The sequence below is a fragment of the Lissotriton vulgaris genome, chromosome 7, assembly GCF_964263255.1.
Source record: "Lissotriton vulgaris chromosome 7, aLisVul1.2, whole genome shotgun sequence".
Taxonomy (NCBI): Eukaryota; Metazoa; Chordata; class Amphibia; order Caudata; family Salamandridae; genus Lissotriton; species Lissotriton vulgaris.
In genome coordinates, this window is record NC_141695.1 from 47730343 (window position 1) to 47755458 (window position 25116).

Sequence of the window (25116 nt, forward strand, 5' to 3'; positions counted from 1 at the left end):
GAATCTCCAGAGGTTTCAACAAAGCGTAATACTAGTATTATCCAAAAAAAACAATCTTTTCTCAATTCGTCGTGTTTACACGACCTTACCCGGACCGCATGGACGGTTTCCTGTCCTCTGGATCCAGCGCCCGATCGTCCTCTCTCCTTCGTGATGCCCATGGCACTCCTGATGGTTCCCAGTCAGGACCGTAGATCACTCGAGAGAGGTCTGTTCAGAACTAGTGAAGGTCGGATGATCGGTTGTCAGACGAGGGTCTATCGGACACGAGCTCTTCCCGATCGTTGCAGTCGTTCACTCTGTCGTCGGGACCTCTCCCACTGGATCCACGTGTCGCTGATGGGCCCCACGCTTTGGGACGCCAATTGTAGAAAAAGGTAGGGCTAGGACCTTTCTCAAGATTTGCCCGGCGCTAACCGCCCTTGTACCATTCAAATTTACCAAGCAATGAGGCAGGCGCCGGAGACCAGAAGGCAGGAAACAGAAGTTTTATTCCGACGGAGCAGAACACATCAGATCAGACAACAAGGTATCGTCTCGAGGTGCTCTGCCAGCCTCTCGGAGGCCTGGCCTCTTATACACTGGTTTATGGCATGTGATCTTTCTTTATTACAATCAGAACATTGTGAAATAAGGAAAAAGACATCCCCGTAATCCTCGTGTCAATCCCACCCCCATATATCTTTACAATAGAGGTCCTCAACCCGCTGATAAGAGGAGGGGGTCATCACGCAGCTGAGTGTTTCGCCAAGTCTTAGGATGTGTGCGCCTGATCATATCCCAGGGGGTGGGGAGGCCCTGATCAACAGCGTGTCCTTTGAAGAGGGGCGACTCCATACAATGAGGGGCAGTAAATGGTATCTCCTGGTTTAGGCGATGGCCTCGGACCTGTGTGGACAGTCGGACACGGGGTAAGGGGTCATCAATGGAGTGGTATTCATGCCGCGTGGACAATTGAGCGCGGAGGGAAGGTTTATCAACAGAGGGGCATTCATGGGAGGAGAGGAGGTGCTGGTCAGGCGCTGGTGTGACTCCCAAGGACAGGGTCATGCAGAAGGGTTATGCTCATAAGGGGGAGGGAGGGGGAGCCAGGGTGCGCGGAGGATGCTTGCTGGGTCAGAGGGCGCGCTGGCGGACGATCGTGGACAGAGAGACCATGTTACCTAAAATGGCTGTTATGCATGTTGTACGTGGGTAACAAGCTGGCGCAGACGATGTTTAGCCCGCAAACTAAAATTCCACAATTGACTTTTTTCCGCATCCCGTGTGTGAGTTCACACTCTGCACATGCGTCCCGTGGGCCTCCCTTTACTTACCTAAGGTTAGGAGAGGGTAGTCCCAGCGAACCTACAGCCTCTGGGCATCTTCATTTTCTAAATCGTTCTGTTTAACCCATTTACTTAGTATATGGTTTGCCGTGCCCCTAGGGCACCATTGTAATTTTGTGCAACTTATCGTATTTTTCCTAAAAGATTGTCATGTGCTTAGCCCTCTGATCTCATAAAGAGTTCAGAGGTGTTTGTTATTAATAAATATATTGTTTATTTTCATAACAACCTGTGTGGTGTCCTTTCATCTGGTATTCAAGGGGTTATATGTGGTAAAACAGCTGGCTTCACATGCCAAAAGAGTTTTAGCCTAAGACTGCTCTGTCCATGCTACCATTAGGATAGCTGGTCTATAAGGTTGACTTACAACCAATCACCATAAGGGTTGTTTGGACTGATACAAGGTGATCACTAGAACTAGTGAGCATCATATATCAGGCCAACTTCTCACAGTTGGTATTCAGTATTGAGAACCAGCTCCTCCCACCAGCCCATGTGCAAACATGCATGGCTGGGGAAGAAGCTAGCTCCCATCGGTACACCACTGGTTTGTTAGTATAACAAATTGTTCAACATAAATATATTGTTGTTCAAACACAATTCAATCAAAGGGACAAGCATCTCACTATGTTCCTGAGCATGTATGGGACGTTGTGCAAAGTAATGTTGTACGGCATTGATACCATCTTGGTGTTGGATACTGGTATATAGAGCAGAGACATATAGTGCTATTAACAGATAGTCTTCCTGCCACATCACATTTTTGATTTTTTGATAAAATCACCCGTGTCACGAACATATGTCAATAATACAACATAAGTGATCCTTGAGGACTTATTTAAAGTTTTTTAGAATTTCTAACTTGCCACATCAGTGAACATAATTCCATAAGACTCAAGAAATGTTATCAAAACAAGTATTTTTTTATCATAGAATTGATCTAGGCACATATAGAAATATCTTTATAACATAGCATAGGCAAAAATCCATCCGTCAAATCATGTATGGCAACTCAATGTCTACTGCCTCCTTGTTTCTAACATATGCAGTAGTTTCTGACACTTGTTACACACGAGTATATGGGCACTGTAAACACTTTAGCCATATATACATTAATTATCAGTATACATGCAGTTCAAACACTTTCATTGGTATTTGTATACAATAAAAAAGTGTCATTGCGTCGACGTTTCGGTCTCACAAACTGTTATTCTTCGAGACCATCATCAGGACATGTGTTGTACCATGAATAGGGACGACAGGTAATTAAAACCTCAACCCTTGTGTCCTTCCGCTTCTTTTTATATATGTAGTAGGTACACGGAGACTGCACTTTACTCTGCCAGTATTTTATTTAAGGAACGCTATATGAATCTGTCCTTCACTCGCCAAACCAGTCAAGTACCTTGTCTGGCGAGCGGAGGACAGATTTATACAATTTGTTTTAATTACCTGTTGTCCCTATTCATGGCTAAAATATTGTTGGTCCTGTCTATTGTATCTTCTTTGAGTCGTAAGCACTGATTTGTTGAGTTTTTTAATACACTACGTAACAGTTTCGTGGAACACATCTATGGCGTCACATGGAGCAATTGGGTTGAAGGTGGATATAGGTTTGAAAGGGGTCCTAACCCTCATATTTCCACGGCTAGTTGTTTTGTCTGTGGATGTACTTGTCACGGGATGTTGACTAGCTTCTCCATTCCAGAGTTCCTCAAGTTCATGGAAAAAGGAAAGATCTGACTGTGTTAGATTAGATCGTATTCTCACATCTTCAACCATTCCCTTTTGTTGAATTTGGGTATTGTCGCCCTGCAGTATATAATATTTTTTCAGTTTACGTTTTCTGACCCCTTTATAAACATCCATCCTGGTGGATGCGTTGTTGAAATCATTGTAAGGACAATTCCTCAGGTGGTAATTCCATAAAGGTTAAGTTGATTACTGTTTTATCGGTTGCTGCTGACTGATTTATATCTTCTTCCAATAACCCCAACCTCTTTTTTTTGTTGTTGTTGGCGGTGCTTTCCTGCTTTGCGCCTCTGCCTTCGCCTGTACTTTGTAATTCTGACTCACTCGCCCCTTTGGAACTGAGATGCAAATACGTTGTCTCATTGGATGCAACCACTTTTCTGGATGTTGGATTTGGTATGACATTGGATGCACATGATGGGCCCTCCAGCTTGGAGACACGAAACACGTGATATTTTTTGGCAAATGTAAAGATTTGCCCTAAGTCGTAGTCATTCTCATCTTTTAAAAATGTATTGGCATTCCGTTCTTTGATTTTCTCTTCCTCTTTTTTAAGTGTCATTGTCATTTCCTTACGTAGTTTAAGGATTTCATCCGTCTCCCCTAATTTATTCAGTTCTTCATTCAATTAATCTATTTCTTTAAGTAAGCATGCTCGGTCAATTTCCGCATATTTTATCAAAATCAGTATAAGTTTTCATGAGGATTCAAGATTGCACTCTGCACATTCACGCATAAGATCCGGGTTGGGATCCTCATACGTTGGGGCAGTTAAGATCCTAAGGCCTCAGGGAATTCTTTCAACATCAATGTACCTTTGGAGAGATCTTGACTCCCACCATTTGCTTTGTTGCAAACACATCTTTTTTTCTAATATTATATATTTGTTTTTTACCGAGTTCATTTCAGTTGTACTTGTGCTTTCATTTGCTCTGGCTCTGCGGGTGGCCGAAGTAGTGTCAGAAAACATCTCCATCGTGGCCGCCTCTCTTTCCCGCACCATGTCAGCTGACATTTTAAAGTTAACGAAGTTAAGTATTGTCTCAAAGCGTCACGCCGTATAATCAGGCTCGCCTTGATCGTAGCGCACACTCCTCCACCCCAGAATACCCTAACGTCCTACCCGGATCAATCTGTGTCTTCCGAGTCCTCCAACTAGGTTTTCACCGATCTTCACGGGGTACTTGACGAATGGTGGGTTCTGGGGGGTCAGACGCGCAAGTTCCTTTGTCGAACCGTAGTGCTCCCAGGCAACCCGGAAGCAATGTCCCGCAAAGCGCGTCATCCAGATTGGAGGAGGCATCCGTGTATGACCGCATAGAACCAGACGGTCTTTTCCACGATCGGCAAAATCCACACCGATGAGATATATATATTTGAATATATACACTTATGTGACTTCATAACCACTTAATGCTGTATTGTTCAACTAGGACTCTTATGAATCCCCTTCCAGCACAAAATACTATACATAGACTGACTTAAGTCCTTTTCCCTCTTTGTACGTGTGCTGTACAGTGCAGCACATGTACAAAGTCGGAAAAGGAAGGAGAATTGAAAGCATTTCACCTTCCTCGCGCCTACCTCAAAAGGGCACCGTTTTCTGGTGCTAAACCCTGTCTCCTTTATTTAGTAAATTGGGTTTAGCGTCAGAAACCCTGGTGGTTGCATGGGAATGCCCATGCTCCACTCATGGTACACCCCCTTGGCGCTAAATAATGCAAAGCAGCGCTATGTGCTGCTTTACATTACATTCATGTTATTTCCAGTGCTAAACAAGTTTAGCAGTGGAAAGTAAATCGGAAAAAAAGATTTTGCGCCGATTTGCATCGCTTTTCTGTCGCAAACAATGGGTAAAATCTTAGTAAATCTTCCCCTGAATATGGGCAAAATACACTAAGGTGCAATTTTTTTAAAGAAATTGTTTGGAACAGTTTCTTACAAAATGTCTACAATCACCATACTCTAAATATCCATTATATTACAGAGCTGTGAAAACTCAAAAAAATAAAGTGCATCAATATTATGGTATTTTAAATGCAATTATTCTTGCAGGATTTGAGTCAATCACATTAATGTTCAAGTGATCCTCTGTTCATTGCACTTTCCCCCTTAACAGAAATTAGAATTACATACCCTCAACTGTGAGCCAACATTTCCGCCATGACAGTCAACAACAGACTGTTCATAACATTATTTTTCCTTTATAACATTGCTTCATTCATGAAATACTTTCATATGTTGTATAGGGAAGCTCTGAGCTCGCAGTCAGTGCAGACATATTGGTTAGAACGAATAAAAGACTGATCCTTTTACCCACAAATATCTAGCCCAATACGCTAAAAATAGCACTAAGTAATTTATAAAATAGCCCAAAATTTTGCAACCCGCACAAACCAATATTTTACTGCACAACTAGGAAAAATGTAGCCCGATTGTGCTCCACACAAGCCACAAGAAGTGACAGGAATTAGAAGGCAACAAAGGAGAATGAGTATGCTTTTAACCAATCGGGAGTGTGGGTGGGCTAATGCCCCTTCTGAGGTTTTGGTTAAACACAACAGATCGTAGCCATAGTGAAAGCGCTTGTGCAGTGCCTCCAGGTTCAAAATGAAAATGAACATGATACTTGCTTATCCCTTGGGGGGCTGAGATCACATGCTTGGTGCATTAAAACCAGCGTATATACTCATAGTACTTGAAGCGCAATGCGTTGAGTCGAGAGTATGGAGTACAATATATCTGATGATAAGGTGCTCGGGGGCTGAGACTACAGGGCACATATAGTAAACATGAACATGATACGCAATATGTGTAGAACGTGCCCTAGCGCTACATACATAGTGTGAATGGTTGTTTCTTGCTCATATCATGAGCAAAACTGCTCCGTTGGGCAGGATTGATCACACACTTACAAGTAAATGAAATGTGTCAAATAGTGTAAGCCAATTTTACCATGTTTAAAGGAGAGGGCATAAGCACTTTAGAACTGATTAGCAGTAAGTTCAAGTTCAAGTTCAAGAATTTATATAGCGCACTACTGTCTAACGTGCAGAGAGACCCAAAGGCCAGAAAAAACTGCTTCAGGTAAAATGCTTGGAAATGCTTGGAAATGACCCTGCAGACTGCGCCAAGTTCAACACCTTTCTTTATCTATCTCCCTTCAAGTCACCTCATCAAGTGCTGTAGTGTAGTTCTTATATCCCTGATAGGCTCTGCACATTGGAATAAAATAAACTATAGTTGTGGCATGGGACTGAGGTCAGTATGCCTCTATCGAGTGCATTAAACTTAATTACTTGTTTGTGCCAGCTAACTCAGAGGTCAATAGAAACTTCTCCAATGAACAAGAAGGGATTCATTTCTGACAACTGCATAAACATGACAACTTTGTTTCCCTTTAGAATTGGAACACATCTCAGAATCGTGGAAACAATAGATAATAGTTTCACTTAGTCAATCAAGCATGCTTTGTTTCTGCAGAGTCACACAGAAATAGATAGGTGGGCGTTTCAATAAAAAGGGTTTATTGAACAGTCTTATTTCTCGTGCAAGAGATCTGAACTGCTACAATCCTAAGGCAGAATGCGAAATAGAATATGTACAGCGTTAGCAGTAAGATAAAATAATACTGCAATAGCATAGTTTGTAGCAATTACATATATTCATAAAAATACAGACATAAATAACACAGGCTAAAAAGTGAATACTCGTCTGGTGCTTCTAGCTATTTCTACCCCCAGTGTACCTTACCTAAGTGTAGTATGAGGTATGAAGTAGGTGCCATTTTTCTATAGTTTAGTTTAGCTATAGTTAGTATTGCCAAGATTTGCCAAAAGTCCCTCTTGGTTCTATTCTGCTCCATACCTTAGAATGCGAGAGGTTGGAATCTCTTTTCTGGGGCTCGATCTCTAACACCCCACGAAGGGCAATCACATTCAAGCCCCTATATGGCTTAGAGTGCTGATTAATTCAGAGGTGCCTTTAGACACAACTGCTTCAACATTACAGATTAAATAGTGATCAAAGCCATACAAATCTTTGCTTATGAATTAGTAAAAGTTTTTTTATGTTACACTGACATATGATATCCTTTCATCAACCTGCAAACTCTTGATGAGAAACTTAGATGAAAGCTAACACCTCCAAACACACCTATAATGGCATCAAAGGACCTTGGCTACTAAAAGGCTTAGCCTTGCTGCGCATGCTAAGCCTGGCCTGCTGATATTAGTAGAGGGCTTGTGCTAGCCTGCTCTCCTGTCTCCCAGGCATCTCTGCCCTACATTACTGAGAGGGCAAACTAGACTCAAGGGAATAACACTGTTCACACTGTCACACTGAGGCCCTGCGCTGAATGGCTTTACTTTGCCAATTAACTAGAATTAAATGCCCCTAACCCTCTCCATTACCTCCATCACGTGGCCCCGGGCTGTCCTGTCCTTTTGATTTGGGATAACCCCATTGCTTGGTGGGAAATCTCAGGTGCACACCACCCTAACCTTACTGGCTACGCTTTGCCTCTGTGTTGCATCCACCAAAAACCACTTCAAGTCCCGGCCTCCCCATCAGAATGAAGCCTAAATAGTGTGGCACAAACATCTGGCGCATTTTGGCCAGTGTCCCACATCTGCCCAATTCTGAATCCGCCTCTATGTGTCTTCTCAGCTTAAAAGTTCCACCTAATAATGATTTCAAACTCCCCTATGCATCTCCACGGGCGCTTGTCCCCTCCACAGTGCTCAGTTGCAAGCCAGCTAGGTCCTCGCTTTACAAATACTAAAACCACATGCATTCATGCATACATACATACATACATACAGACATGCATACATACATGCATGCATACATACATACATACAAACATGCATACATACATACAGACATACATACATACATACATGCATGCATACATACATACATACAGACATGCATACATACATACATACATACATACAGACATGCATACATACATACATACATACATACATACATACATACAGACATACATACATACATGCATGCATACATACATACATACAGACATGCATACATACATACATACATACATACATACATACATACATACATACATACATACAGACATGCATACATACATACATACATACATACATTTAACCACCTGAATCCACCAAAAGTTGAAATGTCTGAAAGTGTGCCCTGCGGATGTCACTGTGTGTTTTCCAAGTAAATAAATACGTTTCCAAGAAGTTCTAGAGAACTGCTCATCATGCAACGGGTGGGTGGAGTGACGCAGAGGGAGTGTATTTCGGCAAAAATGGGGTGGGGGGCCACGGAGGGGGCTTGAGCCAGTCGTATATAAGTCGGGTGCCTCACAGAAACATGCGAGGGGTGCAAGACGCAGTCGTCTCCTGGTGAGTACTGTACATGTGTGACTGCAGTTTGATTCACTGTGATATTCTTTCTCAGAGGGAGATGTTTACGGGGGAAGTTGGAGTGAAATGGATTCCAATGGTCATTGCTTTCTTGATTCGCAGCCTCTGTGCGTGCGTCGACACTCTTACAGACACGCACACGCACGCACACACAAACTTTACAGACAGCACATCCATACACATCAGACACATACACTTTAAACAGATAAACACCAACAACTCAGATTTACCCGCAAACATATTCACACCTAACAAAACGATGCAGACACATGCACAAACATGCACTGATCACAGAGGCACATACATTATTAAGAGCACAAACACAGGGACACACACATATCACGGCGCTATATATAAACACAAACAAACGCACACATTTGCCCACACACCTCACCCCTGCAAGCAGAACCACTGGGAATCATGTAAGCTACGGGGACAGGGTGCAGGCCAATTGGAGCTTGGGAAGAAAACAATATGAGTGAGGCAAGATTATAACAAGCACAAAGAACGCGAGGCAGGCTATGAATCGAATCAAGCTACAGCAACTACCACAGTCTTGTCCCAGTGAACGACCTGTTGCAGAACAAAGACTGGGGCCATCGGTAGAAGCGGCCCAGTGCATCCTTAACATGTGGACGTTTGTGAAACAGCCAGATAAATTAAGGGACCCAGCAACCATGGGTGACACAGGGGACTGATGCACAACGCATGTCGTGCAGTAACACACATATGTGTTTCCAAGCACTTACATGCGATGTGTAACAGCTCAACAGGAAGCTAAAGGCATGAGCAGTCCCCGACGGAGCAATCACTGCCTCAAAAGAGGGTCCTTAGCCATTTATCTCAAGTCCCTGGTAACAGGGTCCTATTGACAGTCCAAGACAACTTTACCGGCTTTCCCAGCATCCTCTCATGTCAATCAAGCTATGTTATGAAATGCTAAATTAATCTGGCGCCATTGCACGTGGCCAAGTGTCTTGTGGCTTCTGTGTGTGTTTGTCTACATATGTGTGCAGCTGCCACCCAGATGTTTTTAACCTGTATTTAGCTTGCAGCTGTTTATTGTGAAGGTATTCTACTGGTGGTATATCAGCTGGCTGCTGTTTAGCTGCTTTCTTCAAATACATGTCGGGGTTCAGTCCAAAGCTGCAGTTTTGAGAGTACATGTGTGATAACTCTCACCCCGACCGCCACATGCAAAGCTTTTTCCCTCTTCTATCGCTTCACTATCCTTCTCATTCCAAACAACAGACTAACCTATCCAGCACTCTTATTACTTTCATATTTCACCACTAATCCTTTATGAGTTCCGGAGTACTGTGCTACTCACTAAAAAGCGCTACCAAGCGTTGTTCGGGGTAGTAAGCACTATACAAATGCAATTACAATACAATACAATATTCTACAGTTTAGGAGTCACGGATCCTAATGAGAGGGTTCATGCAAATGTGGAACAGGATGGGCGATAGAAGTGAGCCTGGCGGGACTCCGTGGGTGGTTATTGCAGATCTGGAGAGGAACCGGCTCACTCTGACCTGAGTGTGGCTTAGGGCGATGCAGGAATACTATGATATTGCAGTTCCATTGATGCTAACTGAGAGATGGAAGCCATGGAGCAGTACATGATGATCAGTGGTACCGAATGCCACTGAGAGGCCCAGAAGGAGGAAGGTCAAGGGCATGCCGAGCTGAGAAGCGCTTCCCTAACGCTTAGAAGCCTCGATTCTGTGCACTCCAATTATTTAAAGCTGGATTTAAAGTCGATGAAGAGGCCATAAACTTGAAGCAGGTCTCTTTCTACATTGTATTACAAAATATGCATTTAAGGATGCCCATAGGAGACTATCCCCCAGACCCATTTTGCGATTCCTTATTAGCGAAAAATAAGGATTCGCTAATAAGGAATTGCAAAATGCTATTCATGAAGATCTCGCTTAAAAAATAGCAATTTCTTAAAATTCCTCAATTGCGACTCGCAAATTGCGAGTCGCAATTAAGGAATACCTCCCCATTCATTCCTATGGGCCTAGAGGCCCATAGGAAAGAATGGGAAGACAATCTCAATTTGCGATTCTATTGAGATTGCAATTTCAAGGGTGCCAGGGTGTCAAAAGGACACCTTGTTGAACCCCTGAAATCTGCATATGGGTACATCATGCACACACATGCCCTAAGGGCATGTTTGTGTGTAAAATGGAACTTTGAAAAATGCACTAAGATGCCATGTTGACTGTGTTTCACACAGGTGTGCTCTGTTTGTTTCTCCTTGCAGGTCCAGTGAGAACAGTTCCCTGTCTGCTGCAAGAGTTCTTAAGAGCCAGAAGGCGTCCTTCACAAGCCCCCTAAGTTGTTGGGAAACCACTGTGTGGACAGGTAAGTTTGAAAGTTTTCCAACAAATGTTTCTTATTAGAAATCTCATGCTCCTAGAAGGATGGGGTAAAAGGGCCCTGGTTACCTTCTTGAGTACCTAATTCTTACAAGAGGGTCAATGTTTGGAAGACATGAGAGGTAGTACTGTGGGATCTGACAGACCTTGAGCAAGAGGAAGTCGATTCACTGCAGCAATGTCCACAGATACATTTGTTTGGAGTGCTTTGCCACAGCACGGTTAATTGTTTTGTGTGCCTGTGGCCTGGATTTCTGCTTGGTGTTGCAAGTGTGGGCAGCCTACTACCTGCATAGCTTTGCTTTATATTATTACCAAACTAACCATGAGAACAGGATCTTGTACTGAACTGACACTATAATGCTCTAACCAACAACCCTGTCGGATGCCTCGTGTTGGTGTAACCGGATGGCACTGGATGAGGTGGCTCCTGACTTTACAGCATGTTCTAGGCTCAAGCACATGTTCTGGGCTCCACCTCATGTTCTAGGCTCAAGCACATGTTCTAGGCTCCACCTCATGTTCTAGGCTCAGGCACATGTTCTAGGCTCCACCTCATGTTCTAGGCTCAAGCACATGTTCTAGGCTCCACCTCATGTTCTAGGCTCAAGCACATGTTCTGGGCTCCACTTCATGTTCTAGGCTCAAGCACATGTTCTGGGCTCCACCTCATGTTCTAGGCTCTATCCCTGAGCCTGGACCTTTGAGGTCCAGATGATGGAAGTGCTGTGTTAGGTATAGCTATGAATCTGCGCTGCCAGTTCCCAGGTCTCTCCATTGCCACCATGTCCTTGGCCAGACCAGGTCACCTAAACATCACAGCTTGCACACTTTTGTCTTTTAGTGACTGTTTTCTGCTGCAGGACCTTCTTTTCTACACATAGCATTTCTTCCATTTCAACTTTAAAACTCAGGGACTACTACTATCAGTCCAATAATAAATGCAAGAACGTGAAACATTATTTTTGAACAGTCTCTTGGCCCGTGCGCTCTTGCTGAGAAACAGTGAATATAGAACAGCATTAACATCCTGTGTGTTTCCATTGGACTGGCCGGGTGCATAAGTGGGATGTCGGTAAAGGGGGGGTCTGGTGTTGGCACGCTTTGGGCCCTGGGGCTGTAGTTTACTGTAAGCTGGAGCAAAAGCTTTCTGGCGGACTACATCTCCCGGGAAGAGAGCGCAACCGAGCTCTCTGGCTGGATGGTGCTGTATCACAATGTGAATGACTCCTCGCGTGCTCGAGGATCTGCTCCATGCACCATGGTGACATTGCTTTTGTGAAGGAAGGGGCCCCTTTCCTGCACAAAAGCAATCACTGCCGGCATTTTCCTATTTCAATTCCTGCTGTAGAATGCAGCACGCATTGAAAGAGGAACAAAACAAGGAGATATGAAAACATTTCTCCTCGTTTTGCTTGGCTACGCCACCCCTATGGTGCGCAGCAAACTGACGCATTTCCAGGTTTACGATTTCTCGTAAATCTGGAAATGCATCAGTGGACATGGGTGTTGCGTGGGACCACCCACAGCAACACCCATGTCCCGCCCCTAAAACGCAAAGTGTTGGGTGAACAGGGGCGATATTTACAAGCACAGGTTAAGTCACACAATGACTTTACCTGTGCTTGTAAATATCCTTTAGCAGGCTAAGCCGCCTGTGAGTCACACAACGTGATGCACCGGCGGTGCATGGGACTTGTAAATCTGCCCCTCAGCCTTTCCACACAGCGCACCAGCACAAGAGCACGGAAGCACACGTGCTAACGTGCAGCAGCACCTGACAGGCTAACCACAAAGGTGCACTTGAGGGACAACACATCATCGCAGCATTAAGCAATATATCCTGTTCTTGCTTCCAGCTGTGCCGGCTAATTATGCCGGCACGATTTTTAAGAGCACCGCTTTATCTTAATTGTCATGAAGGACTTTCGTGGTGAAAAGCGGAGCAGCGCCTTTGCTACTTTCACCATTACTGTTGCCATGACATTTCTCTGTCAGAGGGCAGTAGCGCACTCAGAACAGCCTCAGTTCCACCCTGCAGTAGCAACGGTGTGTATCCATTGCAGGGCCAGAATTTGTATAAAAGAACTCCCGTTTACACATCATTTTGACAATGCTTTACTTGGCAGCTCTGGCCATAACACCACATCTTCCACAAGTAATAGTCCACCTTCGTGACAATGCCTTCTTCAGCGATGCTGTGTTCTCCACGTTTTTGTTTCCTTTGCAAATGATGATAACTTTGTGAGTACACCATAGCTTTCATCCCCGGGTCATTAAATCCCCTGTAGACTGCTTATCTCTCTGCATATAAATGCTTATGCTTTTCCAGATAATGAGTGGAGTGTGGTGTTTGTAAGCTCAGAAACACTGTGTTAAACGGATCTCGACTTATTTTTGAGTATCTTGTTTCAGTTAAAAACAAGGTACAGTGTAGGCTAGCAGCAGCGTTCAGTTTCAAAGCTGTGAGTGGATATCCCACTTTAATTATCTTTAGCTTCATGTGATTCGCTGCCTAGCCACATCACAACGTTTATTGCATTCATTCGTGACGATGAATGTGTCAATGTTTTCAGTATCCAGTTATTTTTGCCACTTACATCCAAAATGTAACATGGACAGTAATGAAACTTGAGGGGGCCCCTCTGCAAAGTACATGGAGGGGGGACCCCCATTTTCTGGGCCAGTTAAGTGCTCTCAAGCCAGTGACCCACCATACTGCCCATGAGACACATATAAACGTGCCTCCCTATGTCTTTAGTCGGCCCTCTATGAAAACCAGGACATGTGCTAAAATTGTCTAAATCTAATGGGGCAGCTGGTGAAAAACCTGGACTGTCCTGGCGAATCCAGGCACCTAGTCATCCTAGCCCCTCCAGAGGTTGGAGGCTTGTGCTCTTCTCTAGTAGTCAGTGCTAGCTACGAGCCAGGGGCTCCTAGTGAGGCCCTGCAGCAGAGGCAGGAGCCAATGAAAAGTACCAAGAGGAAGGATGCAGCCAGGGACTATCCTTTAGAAGTCGCCAAGGATCGCATCTGCGACACCTTGCTACCAGTGGCACTCCCCTTGCTACCAATGGCACTCCCCTTGCGACCCATGGCACTCCCCTTGCGACCCATGGCAGGTAGATCAAAATGAAGAGCAGAAGGCAAACAGGATGCCGATAAGAACTGTTTACTTAGAGAAACTTTGTGTGTAAGCCGCTTTCTGTTTTGTGAAATAAATATATTAATTCTGGCAATGTACGCTCTGAAAAACTTTCCTCTGTTGTCTTGATTGCAAAGATTAATACAATATACGATCCTTAAAATATAAAGCCTTATTTTTCTATGCTGTCCAAATAGATAGCTTCCAAATGACAATGCTTTGTAAAAGGAATAGATGGCCCTGAATAGGGTGCCCCTGGGGTATGGCCTCTCTGGTAAACTTACTATACATCAATACCTGCCTAAGGGCCTGATGAAGAGGAGAATGTATATCTATCTGATAGATACTGAGAACAGAGACAAACTTTGCAATTATAAAAACTTTTTAAAAATACATTATGTGACACCCCACCAAGTCAGCTATGCTAGGTTTGACAAACTCCAGATAGTCCTGACCTTCGAGCCAATAGCATGTTGCATTTTTGGAGATGTTATTCATATTCCTAAATAGAGTTGGTACAATTTAGTGCAGTTACAAAATTAATTAGGAATATAATCAAAATGGCACAATACATCAGAGCTAGTGAAGAAATACATCAAACTCCCTTCTTTGTATTGAGAGAGCCTAAATAACTAAATGCAGACGGGAGTCTAAATAACTAAAAGCAGTGGGCTGTGTGCTTGACTAAATCTATACATTTAACAGGTTGGCTTTGAGTTTTGTGTTCTGTAAAAAAAGAGAATGCATATACTTCTTTTAGAGGAACATGATCCGCTTGACTCAACTAGAGCTAGGGTGACCAACCATCCGTAAATTTCACGGACCGTCCGTAATTTGGATCTCATGTGCATTGTCCGTGACGATCCCTTCTAAGGATTTATTTATTTATTTTTTATTTATAAAGTTTCATATAGCGCGAACATGATCCTGAAGGATATCAGAGCGCTTTAAAATTTGAGGCAAAGGTAACAAATCAAAACATGAGTCTAACATGGAGAATCTAATAAGGATTGAATCAAATAGTACACACATAACAGCTCATTTATAAACCTGAGTGAACGAGTAGGAATGGGCAATGCAATGGAGCATAGAGACATAAGGGGGGTACGTACAATGGTCATACACAGGAATAATAACCAGTATCAAAACAATAATCAAAACATGAGTCAAATGGGGAGTCTAATAGGCATCGAATCAAATGTTGAACATCTAACAGATCATTTATACATCTGGGTGAACGAAGAATGGGCTAGACGATGGAGCATAATGACTTAAGGGGAGTAAATTCAATAATCATGTACACGAATAATAACCAAAACAAAAATAATGATCATATACAGGAATAATACCCGATATTATAGTATGTCCGATGTGCTTAGAGCTAAAAATTGCCCCTCATGTTAAGGTAAGAACTTGTTCATGAAGAATCTTTTAGCTTCCAGTTTGAAAGCAGCCTTGGAAGAGATTCTCCGAATTTCCGGTGGAAGAGAGTTCCAAATTTTAGGAGCAGCTCCAGAGAAGGCTCGTTGGCATGTTCTCTTTTTGCGGAAGATCTGTAGTTTCAAGAGGAGGGAATTAGCACTCCTTGACGGTCTACCCCCCAAACCCCCGGATAGTTCTAGTTTTTGTGTAAGGTAGATGGGGGGTTTGAAATGGAGGGCTTTGTGTGATAGGCAGGCAATCTTCAGTTGAATTCTAGCTTCGAAGGGTAGCAAGTTTAGGAATTTTAAAACCGGGGAGATGTGTGCATTTAGGGGGGCCAAAGTATATTTGGGGAGGCCACATAGCGTAGCACTGCCATAGTCAATTCTCAAAATATCAAAGAGAGGGTTTAGCTATTACGCAAAAAGGCCAAGCCAATGTCACAATGAACAACAACAATTGCCAGTACTGCTACTTTGTCCACTAATTCGAACAGAAGAAGAAACAGAATGAAACCACTCCTTCTTATCCAATCTTTCAGGTGTCCTAATTCTAGAGAGCAATTTGTATTTTGAAAAATGAATGGATTCATTCTAACTGAAATATTGGTTAAGAAGGAGTTGTTTCATTCTGTTTCTGTTTCTGTTCGAATTAGTGGAAAAAGTAGCAGTACTGGCAATTGTTGTTGTTCATAGTCAATTCTCGGCAAAACAAGCGCTTGGACCACTTGCTTAAAATCTGCAAGAGGTAGGAAAGGTTTGAGATTCCTGAGTGTTCTCAGAAGGTGGTTAGCTCCCTTGCACACATTGCTAATGTGAGTCTTCATATTCAGATGGTTGTCCAGAATAATTCCTAGAGATTTAGCTGAGTCGATAATGCAGGGGGAACAGATGAAGGTGGTGAGTTGGTTCCTCCATAGGTCAATGTTAGGAGTATGTTTCGGGGGAGAAATGAGGAGGAATTCTGTTTTGGAGGTGTTTAGCAGGAGGTGGTTTGCAGTTAACCAGTTTTGGGTAGTCAGTAGGGTGGAGTTGAGTGAAGTGATGTCATCCGGGGAGGAGATTTCTAGATAGAGTTGGGTGTCTTCTGCATACATATGGAAGCAAATGTCCAAGGATTATAGAACATTAGCTAATGGTTCCAGGAACAAATTGAAGAGAACGGGAGATAAGGAACACCCTTGGGGAACCCCCATGCTGACTGGAGATGGCTGGGAGAGTGAGTGGTTCGCTTTAACTCTTTGGGTTATGTGCTGCAGAAAGGATGAGAACCAATGCAGTACATGACCAGAAAGGCCCATCCTATGCTCCAGAATGAATAGGAGTATGTCATGATTGACATTGTCAGATGCGGAGGAAAGGTCAAGTAGGATAAGGAGGCAGGATTCATTTCAATCATGCAATATTAGGTTGTCATCCATCAGATGGGTGAGAGCCGACTCAGTGCTGTGCCCACTACAAAAGCCATGTTGGTGTTGGTCCAGGAGATGGACATTTTCGATGTGCGCACACAGTTGTGACATGGTGTATTTTTCAAGGAGTTTGGCTAGAGTGGAGATGCTGGAGACAGGTCAGAAGTTGTTAAGGTCTGTACTAACAGCTGTGTTATTTTTAATATAGTTGTTGCCTGAGCTTCTTTTAGGCATTCTGGGATCATGCCTTGTGACATACACACATTGATGATCTTTGTCCAGAAGGGGGAAATGTCATCCTTAATTACTATGAAGATAGTAGGTGGTAACGGGTAACTGAAGTGATTTGATGGGTTGATTCTCCGAAGGACCTTTTTGATATCATTTTCATTGAGGGGGGTAAAGGTGTCCCAGGAAGCGTTGTTCTTGATAGCCCAGCTACATGGTGATGTCTTGTCTAGTATGGCCAGTGGGGGTGCAGGTTCATTGGGTAGCAATAGAGCCCTCCCAGCTTCCAGAACGATGTTAATAAGTCTCGTTTTCTCAGTAAAAAGGCAGCCAGATCCTCACATGAGGGAGGTCTGACTTCCGAGGCTGGTCGGTTAGGGGCTACCACCTATTGTTGTTTAACCAATTCAAACAGTTTCTTGGGTCAATTTGTAACTTGGCTAAGTTGGGATCTGAAATACTCCGCCTTAGCCGACTTGATTTGTTTGTTATACGCACTTCTTGCTGTTCTAAGGTTTTTTAGATGGTTCGCAGATGGAGTGGTTCTCCAGGAACGTTCTACGGCCCTTAGATTGCAACATTCCAAGTTCAGGTTGCCATTGAACCAATGCTTAGAAATTTTTGCAGGCGCATTTTTTTTATTGTAGTGGGGCCAAATAGTCCATGATGTTAGAAATAGAAGAGTTGTAGAAGTCTGTGAGAGCATGGACTTCAAGTATATCCAATTGGGGAAAGAAGGCCCGATTACAGCGGGTTGCTAGGTCAGCTATATCGATAACTCTGAGGTCCCTTTTCCAAATCTTTGGTTTGTTTTTTTGTGCCTGAAGGAAATGATGTGATGCCTTTTGTCCATAATTTTGGGCATTGGGGAACATCACTGATCACCTGCCAGAAGCCTCACCTCCCTGATGGGGCCGCCACTCACTCATCCTCTGAGCGCACTGAGCGCAAGGCAAGCCCCATCCATCCATTGTCATTATGTATTGGGCTGACTGCCACATCCAGAAGACAATGGGACAGTCTGTACTCTTAATGCATGTGGTGAGCCTCCTGCAGCCTCGATGTAGGGCAGGGCATTCAGTCAGGTGGGAGAAATGCACAAAAACGCCAATTCTGTTACACGAGAATCAGATTCACGAAAATAAGGAAGTGAAACAAGTTTTTAAAAAAAGGGTTATGGGTCCTTCACTGTCTCATCGTTTTAAAACGGACGCATGTTCAGTGTTATATCCAACAAAGCCATGGTTGCTGCTTTTTTATTTTATGCAACTGACAACCATTGACAAAGCCAATAGTTCTGGCTTGTAGGTGTAACTCTACTTGTTGTATTATAAATCTGGATGAAATGAAAGAAGCAGTAAATTACCAGTTGGGTGGCACAATATGCTAAGCACCGATTTTTAGCTTAGTTGTTTTAAGCCATGCCCTTAGTTACATCGAACACCCCCTTTGAGGAGACCCCCCAATTTGTTCATCCCACTTAAAGCCCTGAAAACAACACCATGTCGCAGTGGCACTGTGCTTCATGCATGACTTGTGACTTCCACTTTTTTGGATTGCTTATGTGCAGGGGTATAGTGAGCCCTCTCCCGTCCCACCCCTTGCTTTAGGAACTACAGCAGGGGTGAAGCACTTGATGGGCCTCTTCTGTCTGCAACTCTACAGACAAAGGCTCAGCTCATAATTAATGTGAAAAAGTGAGTAAATGAAGGGATGTGTGCATGGCTGGATGAATTAGTGAAAGGATGAATGGATGAATGAAAGGGCGAATGAATGGATAATGAGAGAAAGGATGGACAGATAAGTGTGTGGACGGATGGATGAGAGAAGGTAAATACATGGATGTATGGGTGGAAGGGTAGATGGACGGGTAAATGGATGGATGAGTGGATGGATCGATGGATGAATGAAAGGGTGGATGATAGGATAGTGAATTGGTGGATGGATGAGTGAACTGATATGAGGAATGATGAATTCATACGTGAAAGGATGAAAGGATGGATGGAAGAGTGAAATAGTGGATGTAAGGCTGGATGAGTGAGTGCTAGGGAAGGTACATGGACAAAAGGGTGGATAGATGAGTGAAGGAGTAAAAGGGTGGATGGATGAGGGAAAGGATGGATGGATGAGTGACGGAGTGAAAGGGTGGATGGATGAGAGAAAGGATGGATGGATGGAAGAGTGAAAAAATGTATGAGTGATAGGGTCAATGGATGGATTCATGAGTGGTTGAGTAGATGGATGGGTGGATGGAAGGAAGGATGACTAAGTGAAAGGGGATGGAGAGAGAAAGGGAGGATGGATGGATGACAAAGGGTGAATGAGTGGAAGGATCAGTGACTGGGTGGATGAATGAGTACGTGGAAATATGGCTGGATGGGTGAAAGGTTAAATGGCTAGATGGATGAGTGAATGGATGGATGAGTGGAAGAGTGGATGGATGAGTGTATAAATGGATAGGGTAAAAGAATGAATGGGGAATGGATGAGCGAAAGGGTGGATGGAGGGATAGATGAGTGGAAAGATGGATGAATGGAAGGATAGATTTGCAAATGGATGAATATTGATTTGGATGGGCACAGGGATGGAAGGTCAGAATGAATGGTGAAAGATTGAATGATGGATGAAAGAATGATTACACCTTGTAACCCTCATTATCCTAAGCAACATTTCCTATATATTGACTTTCACATTTATATGAGTCATTGTCTCAATATAATATGTGTGTGATGTAATGCACCCAACACCCTGCTCTACTTAATTTGGATGAATAGTACTATAAAAGAAATTAGGAACACATGAGAGAGGGTGTTTGTGGAGGTTAGGGGCACCATTGGAGGGTGGTTGCAAGGCCGGACTGGCTGGTCCGGGCATCATGCGTTTCCCTGGGAGGCTGGAAAGGTGAGGTCGCGCTTGTACTTAAGTGGTTGTCTATTTACTTACTGATATACTTTTGCGCAACCTCCTCTGATGTGTCTGTAAAACTTACATTTTGTCCTAAATTTCGACCTCCTCTCCTGAATTTTGGCTTCGAATTTTGACCCTTTGTCCTGAATTTTTACACTCACTGTCCTAAATTTGCACCCATGCCAGTTGGTCACCCTAACTAGAGCTGATTAAGTGGGTTGCGAATCGCTGTAAAAGACTTCACGTACAAGAATCGAGACACAGCAACAGAATATGTAGGGACCGGCCTAATACAGAATGATGCAGCCAGTCCCATTCGGAGCCTTGTTGACGCCACTGACAAGGGCTTTAAGTGGGATGCAAAAAATCGGTGGTCTCTGAAACAGGGGTGTTCTATGTAATTAAGGGTGTGAATTAAAGAAGTAAACAAAATTTCTGCGATTCTTATAGTGTGCCACCCAATCAGTATTTTGGTTCCTCTCTGAGCTTCGTGTACTTGTATCTAGATATATAGCAAAACTGACAACCTAAAATCAGCCAGGACTCTTGGCTTTATCAATGATCGTTAGCTCTTCAAGATAAATAAGTATCAGCAATTATTTTGCTGTAAATAATTACTAATTCTAAAACTGTGGGACCTGTGGAAGCTGTAGTGATCTTCAGAGTGTTTTAATCGTTCAAACACACAACACACCCACTCACCTATAAACACTGTATTTTATTTTGCTTATCAGCTGTGCATCTCCAGCGCAAACATTACACAAAATGGCAACTGGAACAGTGACCTATTGCTCTGTGAGCTCTACAGAGAGGCCAGCGATTGGATGGCTGCTTCTGAACAACTTTTTCAACCCAGTAACAGGAATGTCGTAGGATTATTAAACCGCGTGGATGATGAGGAAGTGTGAGCGGCTGGGTGCCCCTGCAGCTGGTGCCTGGGTGGCTTTTGTTGATTGGCCGTCTTCCATTTTTCCTCAAAGGCACGTTCTAGTTACTGATAAGGCCATGGATTGGGTGCCTGGGTAGCACCTCTCTCGCCCGGGAGTGACGGTGGAGCTTCGCATGGGGCACACAGTGTGTCTCCTGCTCCCTGTAGGCAGGGAACACGCCATAACTTTGAACCATATGTGGTAGCCGGATGGTGCAGTCACAGGTAGGGCACCATGGGTGTACATGCAGGTAGGTGCATGGATGCTACACCCTGGTGCATGCAGGTAGGTGCACGGTGGGACACCTGGATGTATGCAAGTAGGTGCATGGCTGGGACACATGGGTACATGCTGGTAGGGTTTCATGGGTTGGACACATGGGTATATGAAGGTAAGGGTTCATTGGTGTGATCACTTGTGTGCATGCAAGTTTGTGTGAGGCTAGGGCACGTGTGTGCATGATTTGAGTTAGTTGTGCCTCTGGTTTTGCAGAGAGTACCGAAAATTCATGGTCGGGAGGGCTTGCTAGGTATTGGAACACTCAAACTTTTCTCTCTTCTGCCATCCACTTATCCTCTCATCTACTACCAACTCCCCTTTGCCCTCCAGTGCTCTGAAACAGCTCAGCTGGTGCGAAGCGCTACACCCATGCTTGCAAAGCAGCAGGGTTTACGTGGGACGCTGCAGGACGGCAGAGGGGGTCCTCAGGCAGAGGAGCAGGCGGGGTCCATGCAGGGCTTCAGGGCAGCAGCCTCTCTGTGGAGAAGTGTGGCTCACTGGTTAGAAGCAGCATACCCTGAAGCAGAGGTCGGCCCGGGACCAGGGTTCAATTCCTGACGCGGCAGGGTCTTTGGTCAATGTCCGCGGACTCGATCATTCTCGCTTAGGTGCCTACGCTAACCATGGGTCACACTCTGCAACTCTGGGCAATAGCTTGCTTAATCTCCACAACGGCCCTTGCAATGCCGGGGATGCCTGGCTTCACCTTGGGGTGCCCTCTCACAGGGAAAGCCAGGACGGGTTCCCCAGCAGTATACAGCGCCAGGACGCAACGTAACGAGGCAACAGTGCGCTTTACAAGTATACATACATTACACATTACATTAAATTACAGCAGCAGCAATGGCCCCGCCATGGCTCGGGCCGGTGAGTCTTGGGGACTGCATGAGTGGAAAGGTAGCGCCTGGGTGATTGCATAAATGCAGCAGTAAAGGCCTAAGTGCTGACAGCAGTGCATATGTAGTACCTGGATCATTGGAAGACTGCATGGATAGTACTTTGGTGTTTTTATAACTGCATTGGTGTTGGGCCTAGCAAAATATAAAGCAGCAGACTATTACATCACTCACATACATGTCTCCCTATATTGTTACAAGCATGCATACATATGTCTCTATATGTTCAAACCAACATCCTATCTAAAAGAAATATGTATGCAATTTTTTACAAGTCAATGAGTTCTGCCTGCATGATTACAGAAGTACTAACGTACTACATGAAGGATTACAAGAGTGCAAAGATAGTGCCTGGGTAATTTTATAAGTGCATGAGTACTTCTTGGGTGATTGCAGGACTGCTGAGTTAGTGCCTGAGTGAATAAAGGAGTGAAAACATACTTCCCAGGTGAATTCTTATCAACATAGGTACAGCCTGCATGATTGCGGGACTGCAGGGATTGTACATAACTTGTGCCTGGGTTATTACATCACTGCAGGGGTAATATCTGGGTGATTTCTGGAATACAATGAAAGTGGATAGGTTATTTTATAAGTCCATGAGTACTGCCTGGGTGATTACAACAGTACTAAGATACTACCTGAGTGATTACAGGAGTGCAAAGGTAGTACCTGCATGAATTTATAAGTGCATGAGTACAGGCTGAGTGATTACATACATACAAGAGTTGTGCCTGCGTGATTGAAACAGTGCAAAGATAATAGCTTGCTGAATGAAGCACTGTATACCTAATGCATTGATGATTGCATGAGTACAGGGGTAATGTCTGGGGGGATTAAAGGAGTACATAGGTAATGCCTGGGTGATTTCATATTAGCATGACTACTGGCTGAGTGAATATCAATAAGTAGACTCTTATAAAGTACCATAACACATAATTCCTCTCCCAACATATCTTAAACATCACTTTTCCAATACTACTGCTTCACTATTGTACCAAAAAACAGGTATAGAGCATAGATAGCAGCAACGCAACACTTTACTTATCTTTCATTAAAGTCTCCCCGTATTTCTAAACCCATGTATGCATATGCCTATACCTTTTCCTACCAGCATCATACATAAAAGTAAAAAACTGATAAATGTATACGTGTGTTTTATACATCTATCATCTTCAAACACATAACACATACCATAATATATGAGCAAGCAGACACATATCTCAGTCACAACACCTAAAAACTTCACAGAGTACAATTCCATTTTGAAACAGACACTGAAAATTATGCGGTATACAAGAAGTATAACTTTACTCACAAAATACAAATTACTCTAGTAAATAACATCTGTACAAACATTTCAACCCTCACTTTTAGGCTGCTGCTTAACTATTTTACAACTGTTTATAATATTCATTCATTCATTAAATCTTTATTTCGACATTTTTTCAGTCATAAAAGATTACAGTAAAAACAGTGTACATAAAAAGCATAAAATTAATTAAATACAAATAAAATTGTCATCCGATATACATACAGAGTCACTATATAAAAACACCTCTGGGTGCCGCTGTAATAAGGGAGGATCTTTTGGACCACGTTGCTAAGAGGAATTTTGAGAGTTCAAAAACTATATGTGGTGATGTATCTGTCTTGAGAACTGTCGTTGCAACAGAGCATTTATCAAAACCCATGTTCTTGCATAGGGGTACAAGCCAGTACTTTCTAGCTTTCCTGTAGGCAGGGCAGAAGAAGAGCATGTGCATTTCATCCTCCTTAGACGCACCACACGCAGGGCAGGATTTACTCATGGAAGACGACCACTTGCCTACAAATACCCCTAGCGGTAATGATCCATGCCTCCATTGGATGTATAACTTCCTTGATCCTAGTGGGTAGATAACATTCAAAAACTCCTCTAAAGCAAAAGAGTGTTTGAGTGTTAAAAAAGTTATTGTCAGGGAGCCAGCTTTGGAATCTTGCAACCATATATTCTGTTTGTAATCCATAAAGGCTTTCGCAAGCAATTTGCCGGAAACCCCCCTGCATGCCCGTTCTGGATCGTACTAGAAGTCCAATAGTCCCATTTTTCCTAGTTCGTTTTCACGAATACAAGCCAGGGGATTTTAACTGCACTACCATGACTCAGCACATCCTTCAATTCATGCCTATAATTGGACAGTTCTGGTGTTAGCCATAGCCTGCACCAATACCTTAAAGGTTTCAGAGCTAGCTCATCCTGGATAAAACTCAGTCCTAAGTCGAATCTCAGTGGGAGGAGAGGAGTGCTTAGAGGGAGTGCAAGTAACTGCCTCATGAACTTGTTCTCCACTTTGACAATATCAGAGTTACAGGAGTGCCCCCAGAGTTCCCCACCATAAAGAGCCGATGCCCTTGCCTTCACTTTGTAGATCTCCACTGCGGGGCTCACTGGTTTAAAAGTTGATGTATTTGCCATTTTAAGGATGCCACCCGCTAACTGGGAGAGTTTAAGTTGGGCTTTCACCTGTTGAGGACCCCAAGAAAGATTTTCATTGATCGTCACCCCCAGGTATTGAAAAGTCTGTACCCTCTCCAGTCTGACCCTACCAAGGAGCGGTGTTGGGCGAGTGTGTGCCGGGGGACTGAAAATCATGAATTTGGTCTTATCAGCATTGATTTACAGTCCCCGGCGTCGACAGAAGTCGATAAAGCCATCCAACACTCGCTGGATCCCCATGGGGGACTTGGAAAGCAGAAGGGTCTCATCGGCAAACATTATCGCTGGCACCCTCCTGCCTGCCAATCTCGGTGCGTCATTGTTGGGGACCGCATCCAGGTGCGATACAACACCGTTCACATAAAGACAGAATAGGGTTGAAGCCAGGACGCACCCCTGCCTGACCCCCCTAGCGACCGGAAACCGGGATGACAGCACTCCTTCCCTACCACATCTAACCTGAGCATAATTTTGTGTGTGCAGCCTCATCAGGACGGTAAAAATTGCATTTGGGACTCCCATATCCTGGAGCACCG

The 25116-nt window shown here is 43.8% G+C and overlaps 1 pseudogene across 1 annotated transcript in view; it reads left to right on the top strand.

Annotated features, from left to right (window-relative positions):
* The first annotated feature begins 8363 nt into the window (after positions 1-8363).
* Positions 8364-25116, top strand: part of LOC147700688 (epidermal differentiation-specific protein pseudogene) — a 78214-nt pseudogene continuing 61461 nt past the window's right edge. Inside the window, exons 1-2 of the transcript XR_015297397.1 lie at positions 8364-8476; positions 10770-10870. The product of XR_015297397.1 is annotated as an epidermal differentiation-specific protein pseudogene, transcript variant X1 (transcript). The remainder of the gene's footprint in view (positions 8477-10769; positions 10871-25116) is intronic.